Source organism: Symsagittifera roscoffensis, chromosome 6, assembly GCF_963678635.1.
Source record: "Symsagittifera roscoffensis chromosome 6, txSymRosc1.1, whole genome shotgun sequence".
NCBI lineage: Eukaryota > Metazoa > Xenacoelomorpha > Acoela > Convolutidae > Symsagittifera > Symsagittifera roscoffensis.
The window spans coordinates 45,518,515-45,532,339 of record NC_087067.1 but is presented as its reverse complement, the minus strand read 5'-3'; the positions used below and the strand labels follow the sequence as shown (position 1 = coordinate 45,532,339).

Here is a 13,825-nt window from a genome sequence, read left to right as displayed (position 1 = left end):
AATCTCAAGTACTCATTTGCTTGAACAACGTTCGGTTTTTCTCATCGCATTTTCCTTTTTCCTTACCTACTTAAATAAAAAACTGTTGTTTTTTGCATTAAAATTATTTTGGGATAACTATTTAATTAATGTTATATATGGAAAAAAAATCAATTATAAAATTTCACATGATCAGTTTTAAATTTTTATCTTCAATCGCTTAATATTGCTATGCAATTTTTTATTCGAAACTTAAGGTTCTTAAAACAATGCTTCATTAATGCAGTAGCGATCTTTTTCCTTGATTTTGCTTAACTATTTGCCTAAATTTTTTCTTGTTACTTTAGTTTTCTGAGTTTCTTGATAAATGTAGTGACAATAATTTTGTCGAAAGTTCATATTTTTCCCCTATAGACCTCAAAACTTTTGACCTAAAAGCCTAAAAGTTCTCCTAAAGTTTAGTTGATCTGTTTGCAATCTTTCTCTTTAGTACGTCACGTTTTTTTTGCTACTTAGATTGTGATTGACACAACTCCCCAACATTTTCTTCGTTATCTTTGTGGTTTTTTCTTCAGTACGTTCCATTATTTAAATCTCCCCCTAAAATGTCCCCTTTTTGATCCGGTTTTTTTACTTCAATACTCGATTATTAAAATTTTCAGTGTTTATTGCAATCTTATCAATTTAAGTAACGTATTTCAAGCTCACCCTACAAAAATTTTTTGAAGATCAATAAAGATAGCCGGTTGCTGTGCAAGTAGCACAGAATATTCCGATCACAGTCTTAAAAATATAGCAAAATGTTTTCCAAATTGGTGTCATTTTTTCCTGCATGTTCTGATAAAAAATCTGAACAAAAAAAATATAATTTAGGCATATTTGAGACCCTGAAATAATTCATTTGAAAAACATTTTTTGAAGAAAAATGACTAATAAAATAAATGAAAAACCGATTTTTCTCGGCACTTTTGAAATTTTTCAGTGTCGCGTTCGAATCACGACTACAAGGGCTTTAATTTGATATATCACTCAACCCTGTCCGATGATTGTTTGTGGTAGCTGATTTCGCGTGGAACTCAAAAAACCAAAGCATACCTGAATCCAGGGTTCCTCCTCATTTTCAATGGTCGGAACAATTATTCCCAAATCTCTATTGTCTAGTTTTTGATATTTTCCCTAAAACATGCTGATCCGTTTTTTTTTCAGCACTTCACGTTTCTTTGTTTCTTGTTGCTTTAGTTTTTTAGGACGTGTTATTGTCATTGTAATACTGTTTTCATGTTTTCACAAAAAATTGTCATGTTTTCTCTCCTCTATCTTCTGCTTTTTTTACTTCATTTTTTCGGGATCTATGTTTTTCAGACATTTTTAGGCCTTCTGTTGAAGTTACAATAACTTCTGAGAAAATTCTACTCAATTATCTTCCTAAAATTGGTTCATTGAACCTCAAAAAGTTTCTGAACCATCTTGATCCGCCAGTTTTTCATTATTTCACGTCCTTTTTTTTGTACTTGAGTTTCATATGATGTTTTTTAATCATTGCAAAAAAATCAATTGCATAACATGTATTGAATTCTACACCGTAATTTTCCTAAAGAAAATTGAATTACTCCCACTCTTTTTTTGCAGCAGCAACTTTTTTGCAAAGTTTTATTAATTGTTCTCTGAGTTTTTTTGGAAAATTTTTAATTCCTTACAGTCTTTTGAATCAAATTTATTTTCACTTTTATCTGTTTTTTGTTTTTCTCTTGAGAACTTCGCTCTATTCTATTCATTTACTTCAGTTTTGAAGTAATTTTCATTACTGCAGTAACAATCATTTTGCATCGCAAACACCATAACTAGCACCAAATTGTGTTTCAATAAAACTTAGTTTTCCATAGGCCTGCTGAATCCGTTTTTACTTTTTCATCTTCGGTATTTCCTGTTTTTTTTCTTTCATTAGATTTTTATGCAGTATATTGATAATGGCAGAGACGATCATTTTGCTCTGCACCTATTAAACTCTCGCCGTAAAGTTTTTTGAATAAACCTCAAGTAATCTTCACTATCTAGAAACTTTTTGATTTTTCTAATCAATACTTCACCTTCCTCTTTTTTTCTCATGGCATTGGTTGATCGTTTCTGAAACTTTCATTTTGCACAATTTGTGTTGATACGATATAACGATTTTGCAAGAAAATTATTGGGGAGCAATTAATTGCAATTATTGATCCAATTAACTGATTGGGAAGAAATATCTAATTAATCAATTCACTGCTAGGGGGGCGATTAATTGCAATTAATTGCAGTTAAATGGGCAATGCCAGTGACTGAGTTGACTTATAACTTGTAGAAGCATGTATGAAATAAATGATGAAAATGAAAATGGTGCCACTCTATGTAGGTGTGAAATGAGGAGACCGATCGTTTAGCAGACCATCCTTTAAGCATAAAAAAATGAGTCTTTTAGCAGACCAACGTAATAAAGTGATGGATGTTTGATTGACAGACTCAAAAAGACGCTCAGTCTGGGGCCAAGCTTCCCCAAATGAGACAATTATCTCACAATTTGTCATTAGAACTATCAACTTTAGAAACTCAGCAGTCTAAATTAGCCGCAAAACAAAGATTGACGCGCACAATAACACTTGTGTTGAACTGGAGCGCAGCAGATCGAGCGGTCGCTAATCGCCAATGCCGCGTTTGAAGCTAGCTATCACACTTTATAATTGTTCTGAGCCTGCTAAAAAACCGGTCTGCTAAATAACCGGTCTGCTAAAAGCCCTAGCACCGTGAAGTACATATATCATGGGAACCCAAATGTCGTAGTTGATGCATAAAATTATTCGGTTTTTACGGAGTGCGGCCAGCATTTAGACAACCGCGTATTCATACTAGTCAGTATTGAGACAAAGTAAATACTCAAATCTGAATGGGCAAAACGAATCAAATTCTTAAGGCCAAATTAAGCGAAAAATTGAAATCCAACGATTTGATCTCTCAATTGGCCAAAAATTGGTAATAAATTATCGCAAAATAAAAGAGTTTTCTGTCGAAAGCCCCGTTTAAAGGGGAAAACTTACTTTTTGTTGGTTGTTTCTATAAAAAAACAGACAAAGAGAAAATACTGAATACTATAGATGCGTTATCGATAGTTGCTCGTCCCGATTAACTCTAGAAAGTTCAAATAATAAAAACATTAATAAACATGCATCCCCACTTGTCCCCAGAAGATCGCGTGTCGGAGCAAAAGTTTAAGGAAAATATCACCGAAAAATTTGAAAAAACCCAGTTGACCCCCCGAAAACAATTGATGAAAATCAAGTACAGGAAGCAGATGAAAAATGTTTACCGCCAGCATTCAGCCAAAAGCGAAGAACAAAGTGCCAAACCCCACACCCAAAAATGATCTGCTAATATTTGCAATAATTCAAGGACTCGATTTTTTGGTGAGATCAAAAAACATTTTGGGGAATGAAACCTTCAAAATGCCCCCCCCCCCCCCCGACCGTTCCTACAAATTTATGCAATTTTCGGATCGAGTGAAACTTGGAAAGTACCGATCGTCTGGGCATTTATCATGCAAAAAAGTGAAGAAACATACCAAAAATTTTTCAAGAGTTTGACCCAAAAATGCCTTTTTTTTAAATTGGCCTTTAATGTCAAAATTATTTTGGCTAATTTTGAAATTGGGATCATGCCGTCAATCGAAAAAGTGTTTCACGTCACGCGCCATCTCGGATGGTGGTTTCACTATACCCAGTTTATTTTCCGAAAACCTCAGGAACTCGGATTTTCAAGACAAAATAAAAAATGATCCGACCCTGCACTTGATAGTTTGTAGACTATTCAATTTGCTTTTTTTACTCGTTGATGAGCTGATTAGATTTTTCCAAACATATCAGTCCGAATTATCGGAATTTTTTTCTCGACAACAAAATTTTGAAAAAAATTGAAGTACATTAGTGAATTTTTGATAAGTGGTTACACCCCCCTTGTTATGTGGAATGTTTTTGACAGTGATGTTACCATGAGAACTACCATCGAAAACGAAACTTGGAATATGAGATGGAACAAAAAAATTTGAGGTCGTTTGGCCAAACTTTTGGAATTTGCTGAAAAAAGTTAAGTTGCAAGAAATCGAATCTCGCATGCAATTACGAAGAATTTTGCGCGGTGAACCAGCCCCGAAAAAACAACGATAATATCAGTTATTGGACGAAAAAATAATTCGCATGAAAAAGTCTTATCTGGGGGGTCACTTGCTATCGAAAATGTATTGGGAGGGAGTTGCAGTCATTTGTCAAAACTTTTGAAAAAAAATGAACTTTCTCAAACTATTAACTTTCTGTCGGCTTAAAATTCTGCCTAAAATATCGGTTAAAGTTTTGTCCAATAATATTTCATTTTTCTTGAGTGATTTTTATTTTTGCTTTCTCTATTCTGATTGGTTTGTTCAAGTTTTGTCTAAATACTGAAGAGCCTGAATACGCGGTTGTCTAAATAATGCAACGTAACCATTTTTACTCTGCCTGGCCTCTCAATATTCACCCAGTTTGCTCTACTTAGACTTTTCGTATTGCTCCCTGCTCAAAACGAAATTTTTTTCAATGTTATTCTTTCCAGCTCTTTGGCCTATTGCGTTTTATTAGAATAATTCATGACATGCCTAGCGAAAAACGTTTCCTGCCTTGAAATATTTTGCTAAAAAAACACAGCACATCTCTGGAAATGCAAACGCGGCAAGAAATTAACCGGGAGAAAAGGTTCCGGATAGAGTAATTCGATGATTCATATCAAAAAACAACTTGCTGTTTACAGAATAAGATTGGAAAACGACGGACAACAAACAATGTCAACTTTTTTGCGACCTGCAAGCAACGGGTGCCAGACTTCAAGCCGAATAAGAAAAAATAGTGTCATGAAGCAGAAAATTTGCATTTAAAATTAGAAATAACTTAGAAAGGTAGCGGAAACGAAAATTTTCGTTCCGGTTGAGCTTTTGAGAATAAATACCACATGTTTCAAAACAGTTTTATTTATTATTTTCTAACTAAATATGGATTTTTCTTTTATCGAAGCCAAAAACAAACAAGACTGCTCGTATCAGGGCAAAGCCCTGAATGTTCCGACTGCCTTTTAAGGTTTATGGAGCAGCAGTAAAAACATAAAAAAATTAAATGAAATAAAATGAAACGAAAATGTTTTTTTTTTCTAAAATTTGAAATTGTTTATGAAAATAATCCCCCCACATGCCATATAAAGAATAAGAAGATAGATTTCGTTCCTTGTAACAAATCAATTATGGCAAGTAAGCTTCGTTCAACCATTTTGGAACGATTTCTGAGGCGGAATAAATCTCCGCTTACGCGTTAATAGCGCGAAGTATATCGCGCGTTAATTGTCCCAAATTGGCCAAAATGGCAATCTTTAAACCCCCGTAACTTTACGAAAAATAATCACAGGTAAAATAACTTTTCAAATTTGAGCGCAGGACAACAATACCTTTTGAATGACATATAAAAAAAATTCCGTCAAAAATGGCTAGTTTAAAAGTCGAAATTTGTCTGAAGAAAAAAAAAACCCACCCCGAGCACAAATATTCCGCTACTTTCCTATCGAAAGTCGGAACAAAAAGGGTCAAAATTTAATAATACACAGATTTATGTTCCGAACTAAAATTAATGAAAACTTTATTTATTTTAAATGTTGTGAAATCAATTGTTCATCGCGTGTTACAATAACAGGAGACTCAAATTCGGTTATCAAAAAACCTGGAGAACACAATCAACTCCCCCCAGACGAAAAAATTCAGCAAGAAAATTTTCGAAAAATAATGATTCAGAGGGTTGAGCAAAATGTCAGTAGAAGTTTGAAGAAATCGTATGACGAAGCGATACAGGGGACTTCTGAAGATTTTTTGCCCCCAAAATACGAAAAAATCAGAAAAAGTATGAGCCGAAAAAGTGCCGAAGTTTTACCAGAATTGAGGATGCATAAAAACGTGAAGACGTGAAAATTGAGGGTTCATGGCGAAAAAGAAAAAATGTAAAGAATTTGTTTTTCATCAAGAAATTGGTCTCGTAATTTTTGCGACAACTGAAGGCCTAGATTTTTTGGTTCGTTTAAAAAATATTATGGGCGATGGAATTTTCAAATTGGCCCCCACCGTTTACCCAAATTAAGACTGAAGAGTTTGGATAGACAGTCCGACTTCCTCACTACCTTGCAATATCTCGGTATTACGCTCATAATAGCATTTCTAGGGTAAACTGGCGGGTAGGTTTCTCCACTAAATTTTGTGAATAAAAAAATGTGATTTGTCTTTGCCTTTACCGTTCCATTAGTTCTGGCTTCTAATCTTTAGCTGATAACCTCTACTTCGGAAGAATTATTGCTGCTTGACACAACCTCTGGATATTTTGCGAGAAGTTTTTTCAATTTTTTCAATGAAGTATTCATAATTGCAAAATTTGGAAATTTCAAGGGCCTACTTAGTTCCAATTACTTTCTGTGATCATCTGCTTGAAAAATATATATGTATCGGTACTTGGGCTATGAAAAAATATCAATAAAGATATGAAATATCGACGATTATTTTTTGGTGATAATTTCTTACAACCCTACAGATGATACAGTATTCACCGTTCAGGTTCAGATACCGTTCAAGTTCAGTTGATTCAATGCATTTTGAAAATTTATGCGTGATATCCCATTTCATTTTTCATTTGAGAAATAATTGCAACTAGTTGAGCAGTTGATTGGTAAGCTAAAAATTGATCGGTTAACTGATTGGTGGAGAGATAATTGGTTAAATTAGGGTCTGAGCATCCAATAAAATTTTTACAATTACAGGATCACATTCTACTTTTTTATTTCGTTAAGACATTTGTTTATTATTGCAGAACGATGGATGATGTTGCATACATTACATTAAAACTAAGCCTTAAAAATACATTGAAAATAACATTAAAACTAACTTTCTTCAATATTTCTCAGTTACTCTGTTCTAACTCTTATAACTCTTAAACTGCCGCGGAATCGTTGTATTTCCCTATCAATCTTTCTAATAATTTTCACACCAATATTATCAGAAAATAAATAAGATCGGATCAATAAAATTAACACAATTTTCTTATAATTCTTTTATCAATAGCCAAGTTATAACCGGTATGAGGCAAATTCCAGTCGCTATAGGGCTGTGATCCATTGAGTAATGTTTAAACAGGGCTCGGTTATGCTCGCGCAGGTTAGGATATATAATTTTTCAATTCTCGATGAAAGTTATGGCAGCGAACACCTATGCTTTTTGAACGTAACTACCTGGATAATTTAAGCAACTGGATACCATTGTCTGTTTTCTACTTTTTCGAAAACTTCACTTGAAGTTTCGATTTTATCAACAAAGTTCGATAAAAAATCGTTTCACTGTTTCAAGTTTTCTTAAAATAATGCTTAGTTAATGCCAGTACCGATCTTTAGCTTAACTCTCCGCCTAAATTTCTCGAAATCTACTTCCAATCTTCTAAATATCTGTGTTTTCCTTTTTCTTCAGATCATATGAAACGTAGATGTTTTATGATTATTGAACTAATGTTCATGTTTTCTACAAATATCTTTTCTCAGGTATACTCATTTTATCCCTATACTATCAAATGAATGTTTCTTCACTTCATGACTTCAGCTTCTAGTTTTTTAAGATCTCTGTTGAAGTAACAACACTTTTGAAAAATTAATTTTTACTGTCACTAAAAATGTTTCAATCAACCTCAAGTACTTTCTGGGCTATCTTGATCCACCGATTTTTTAGTATTAAATGTTGCTCAATTGAGATGAAGATTGCAATGTCTGTTGTGCTCAATAACATCACAACGAAGACGATGTTCTTTGAGTTTGAAAAGCAACTTACATAATAGAAATCTTTGTGGGTTGCATTAGAAACTTTGAATATTTCATTTTGATTAGCTAGTCGTAAAGTGGAAATTTGCTTCACGTTTCGGTATCATGAGCTTGGCATCACGCAAATTGAAGGTTAAATCAATTTTCTTAAAAAGCAATGATCAAGAACAAACAGATCTGTCTAGTCCACTTTGTCAACTAGCAAAAAACCGATCCAACGATTCCTGCCACTGGTCCTAATTGCCATAATGGCTGACGTTTCCAACACACGTAAGCGGTTTTGGCCACAGAAAAACAACCAATGAAAAACAATCCTGTTTTCAAGCTATGGACGCTACAAAAACTTGATAGTTTAGCATTCAAAGAGCTTCCTCTTGACCGGACATTGAACGCTATCAAGCCTGTTTACAGTGCCGTGAACGAACTTTGAGAAGCATATTTTCATCGAAACTTAATTCATTGTCAAATTTTTACATATGATACTTGATATGACTCCAAAAACTATCTGTGAAAAATTCCGAACCAACTATACAGTAGTCTGCAAAGTTGCGCCGAAATCTACTCAAAACTGATTTACTCATATTGATAATTTTTGATCGAATTTCTGTGTCAAATTCAGTCAGAACATTAGATAGCTTACGCGTACGTACAGATGTTTGTTTTTGTTTTGTTTTTATGCTAAATTTTTGCTTTGTTTGGAGACACTCGAGTCGTACCTCTTCTCCTAAAAAATTACCTGCTTCAAAATTTTGAATGAAACTGTTAACTGAGTCACTGCAATGCTGCATTGTTGAGATCTTATAACTTTACTTTTTGAACCTCATATAATTGAAGTTTTTGAACCTCATATAATTGTACCTGAAACAAGCAACAAGTTTTTTCGTTTCGTTTTATTGTTCTTACTTCTTCAATTTTTTCCGTCGAAACCTTATTTGCTAGAAACAATCTGCTGACGTTGTAGAACCTTTAACCTGGTTTTGTTTGCAGTTAAGTTTAACATCAAAAGGTCGAAAATTTTAAAAGAAAACTGGCCACTAAAACTCACTGTTGATTTTGGTCAGTTTGGTTCGAGATCAAGTTTTACCAAAAACGAATACGGTTTTTTGGTTTTGACGCCTCTTCCTACTAACTACTGCTTGTAGGTTTATTGACACCCTACATTGTATAGATATCTCAGTTTTCTGTTCGAACTTATCTCACAAACAGCGTCCAATATATTTTAAACTGATGTTCTTTTGATATTATGAATTTCGAACGATGTTTTTGATGACAAAAATGAGGCCCCATTTCTTATACAAAAACACGGCAACAAAATTAAAAATAATTTTTTTTCGGAACTGCCTCATTAAAGATCAAATTTAAGTATCTTATTACTTTCCACGAAATCTTGATATCGTATCAAAAAAACTAATACGAAGAGTTTCGATTTTTTGGAGTTCTTCAAAAACATTGAAATCAGAGAGCATCTTTAGAGATTTCTAGCAACATTGAAGTTGAGACAAAAAAATAGAATTTAGCTGCCTCCAGACTCACACAGTAATCACACATAACAGCAAGGATAGTCGGTTACTGTGCAAGTAGCACAGAATGTTCCGACCACAGTTTTAAAAGTGCAAAACTGTTTTCTCAAATTGGTGTCGTTTTTTTTCTGCATGTTGTGATAAAAAAATTTAAACAAAATAATCGAACCTAATAATAATTGAGAATCATAATAAACAGGTCAATTGAAAAAAAATTTTGAAGAATAATGACAAGAAAAACGAAAAATAAAAATTGAAAATGTTCATAAATTTTTTCAAAGTTTCTCGCGGAAATTTTTTGAATTTTTAAACTTTTGATTAGCAAAACTGGACTAAAACACTCCAAAAACTACCTTTACTTGAGTGAAGCTAAGTTTGCACGGCTTAAAGTAAGCCTAAATAAGCTATTGCAATCACTAACTACCTTACTAATTAGCTCGAAATTAGACCAAAAATCAAAAATTTCAAACCGGTTTTTCTCGACACTGTGAAAACTCTTTGATATTTTTTGATGTCATTTGAATCACGGGTGAAGGGGCTTCTTTAATATGAGATATCACTCAACCCTGTCCGATGATTATTTGTGGTAGCTGATTTTGCCTGGAAAACAAAAAATTGAAAAAAAAAATAAAACACACCCGAATACAAAGTTACTCCCATTTTCAATGGTCGGAACAAAAAGCAACACCATTACACACCAGACAAATCGTTTTAAGGTAGGCGAGACAAAATTATCAGCAGAAACCGAATACCTTGAAAATCTAAGTCAATCAGCAGGTAAGTCTTCCTCTTCATCTATTGATCATCGCTCAAAGATTGGGTTGACCAGACCCTGAGGAATGAGAAACCTCCTGATGGATTACAATCCTGCTGAGAGAAAAGTCCTTATTTATATCAATCTGCTTGTTCCCACCCCTTTGACGCAAAATAATTATTATTCACAACATTAAAAAAGTTTCCAAAAAGTAGCGACTTTTGATCTCAACCTTCACAACTAAACCAATATAATCAAATTTCAAATGCAAGGTCATTTATCTTAGCAAATGCAGTCATTCAGCCAAGTAGCCTTTTTTTGAGTATCAATTCAATTGTTTCAAGCAGACATTCATGTTTGGTGAGGAAGGATACGTATACCATTTTAAGAGCTTTTAATCTCCCTCACTCTCATCTCCTGTGAGATACTTAGAATTTGGTACAATTAGTGTTCCACAAAATCCTTCACTGTCCCTTTCTGAATTCTCTTGTCTCTCAATGGTTGATAATTCATGTTGCGTTTAGAAAATTATACAGGGAAATTTTGGCGCCCTAGTTTTTTCGAGCCTACAGCTTTTATCAGTGTTCTCTTGTTCAGATGAAGAGTCGAAAGCTGACTGAATAAAAAACCCATCCCAAGAACAAATAATCCAATTTTCTTTGAAGGCCGGAACAACTGCTTCATTTGAGAAGCATTTCGTTGTGAAGGAAGTAAAATGAGCAAACGCTGTTTTTAAGAGAAACAACAAAAAGAATTAAAGATGTTAACTAGTTTCGATAGTTTCAATCACAATAAAAAAAATTTCAACCTATATCAAAAATAAGCTTTTCGCTGGTCCTAATTTATTATTAAGCAAATGTACCGCTTCTAATTTGATCAGCATTATTTTAATTTGATCATTTTTGCTCGTGACCCTTGTTTGTGACTTCATTCAATTTTCTTAGAGATGGTTTGATTTGGCTCAGCTTCTAGGACGGCTTTCGAGATAATCAAGTATGGCTGACTGATGCAATTTATCAAGTTTCTGATCATTGACAAAATCGTGAATGGTATGTTTGGAGCGTAATCAAATAGCTCAAATTGTTTAGTCTATCGTCAGTTGAAATGTAGATTTTCAATTTTTTAGACTTTTATCGTAATTAATATTGGCAAAGACTCAGATAGATGTGAAAAAATTGTAGATTGTGAAAATTTTATTGATTCATGTTATACCATATAAAGTACGTATACTTATTCAACAAAATTTTTTTGGTAATTATATCTGCTGTGTTCGCTTTTGTCAGACTTGATAGTTATACTGGGAACTTGTAACAACTTTTCCTATACTTCTTTTTTTCTATTGATCATCGCTCAAAGATTGGGTTGACCAGACCCTGAGGAATGAGAAACCTCCTGATGGATTACAATCCTGCTGAGAGAAAAGTCCTTATTTATATCAATCTGCTTGTTCCCACTCCTTTGACGCAAAATAATTATTATTCACAACATTAAAAAAGTTTCCAAAAAGTAGCGACTTTTGATCTCAACCTTCACAACTAAACCAATATAATCAAATTTCAAATGCAAGGTCATTTATCTTAGCAAATGCAGTCATTCAGCCAAGTAGCCTTTTTTTGAGTATCAATTCAATTGTTTCAAGCAGACATTCATGTTTGGTGAGGAAGGATACGTATACCATTTTAAGAGCTTTTAATCTCCCTCACTCTCATCTCCTGTGAGATACTTAGAATTTGGTACAATTAGTGTTCCACAAAATCCTTCACTGTCCCTTTCTGAATTCTCTTGTCTCTCAATGGTTGATAATTCATGTTGCGTTTAGAAAATTATACAGGGACATTTTGGCGCCCTAGTTTTTTCGAGCCTACAGCTTTTATCAGTGTTCTCTTGTTCAGATGAAGAGTCGAAAGCTGACTGAATAAAAAACCCATCCCAAGAACAAATAATCCAATTTTCTTTGAAAGCCGGAACAACTGCTTCATTTGAGAAGCATTTCGTTGTGAAGGAAGTAAAATGAGCAAACGCTGTTTTTAAGAGAAACAACAAAAAGAATTAAAGATGTTAACTAGTTTCGATAGTTCAATCACAATAAAAAAAATTTCAACCTATATCAAAAATAAGCTTTTCGCTGGTCCTAATTTATTATTAAGCAAATGTACCGCTTCTAATTTGATCAGCATTATTTTAATTTGATCATTTTTGCTCGTGACCCTTGTTTGTGACTTCATTCAATTTTCTTAGAGATGGTTTGATTTGGCTCAGCTTCTAGGACGGCTTTCGAGATAATCAAGTATGGCTGACTGATGCAATTTATCAAGTTTCTGATCATTGACAAAATCGTGAATGGTATGTTTGGAGCGTAATCAAATAGCTCAAATTGTTTAGTCTATCGTCAGTTGAAATGTAGATTTTCAATTTTTTAGACTTTTATCGTAATTAATATTGGCAAAGACTCAGATAGATGTGAAAAAATTGTAGATTGTGAAAATTTTATTGATTCATGTTATACCATATAAAGTACGTATACTTATTCAACAAAATTTTTTTGGTAATTATATCTGCTGTGTTCGCTTTTGTCAGACTTGATAGTTATACTGGGAACTTGTAACAACTTTTCCTATACTTCTTTTTTCCAAGCAGTTGTCGTCTGGGAGTGCTCGCGCTTAATCATAGGAACTACATATATGGCTAGACAACTCCTTTGAACCAGAGAGTAGCTTTGAGGTTGAACTTCATTAAGTTTAACATCAAAAAATTGAGAGTTTTTCAGAAAACTTGCCAGGAAAACTCACTGTTTATTTTGGTCAGTTTGGTTCGAGATCAAGTTTTACCAAAAACTAATACGGTTTTTTGGTTTTGACGCCTCTTCCTACTAGCTACTGCTTGCAGGTTTATTGACACCCTTTATTGTATAGATATCTGAGTGTTCTGTTCGAACTTATCTCTCAAACATCGTCCAATATGTTTTAAATTGATGTCCTTTTGATATTATGAATTTGGAACGATGTTTTTGATGACAAAACTTAGGCCCCATTTCATATACAAAAACACGGCATTAAAATTTACTATAGTTTTTTTTGGAACTGCCTAATTTAAAACTAAATTTAAGTATCTAAATGCTACTACAAAATATTGATACCGTATCAAAAAAAACTAATAGGAAGAGTTTCGATTTTTTGGAGTTCTTCAAAAACATTGAAATCAGAGAGCAACCTTAGCTATTTCAATTAACATTGAATCATGTAGTAGTATAGATATACGACACTGGGATCGGGGGGGGGATGATCCCTACAGGGATCATTGGGTATAGATTATACCTAATGATCCCTATGTAAATATTTATACCTAATGATCCCTATGTAAAATATTTATACCTAATGATCCCTATGTAAAGTATTTATACCTAATGATCCCTATGTAAAAAAAATTTCAAAAAATTGTTTCATCCAAAAATTTCCAAAAAAAAATTTTTCAAAAAATTTTTTTTCAATTTTTTTTTTCAAATTTTTTTCAAACTTTTCTTCAATTTTTTTTTCAATTTTTTTATCATATATTTTTTTCAATTTTCTTTTCAATCTATGTATAACTGATGATCCCTGTATATATTGTTCCCTAAGTAAAACCAATGATCCCTATGTATAATTTTTCATAGCTAATGATCCCTATGTAAAAACTTATACCTAATGATCCCTAT

The 13,825-nt window shown here is 33.2% G+C and overlaps 1 protein-coding gene across 1 annotated transcript in view; it reads right to left on the bottom strand.

Moving 5' to 3' along the window:
* Nucleotides 1-13,825, bottom strand: part of LOC134848506 (stomatin-like) — a 331,343-nt gene that overhangs the window by 78,574 nt on the left and 238,944 nt on the right. The gene's annotated exons all lie outside the window — the stretch shown is intronic.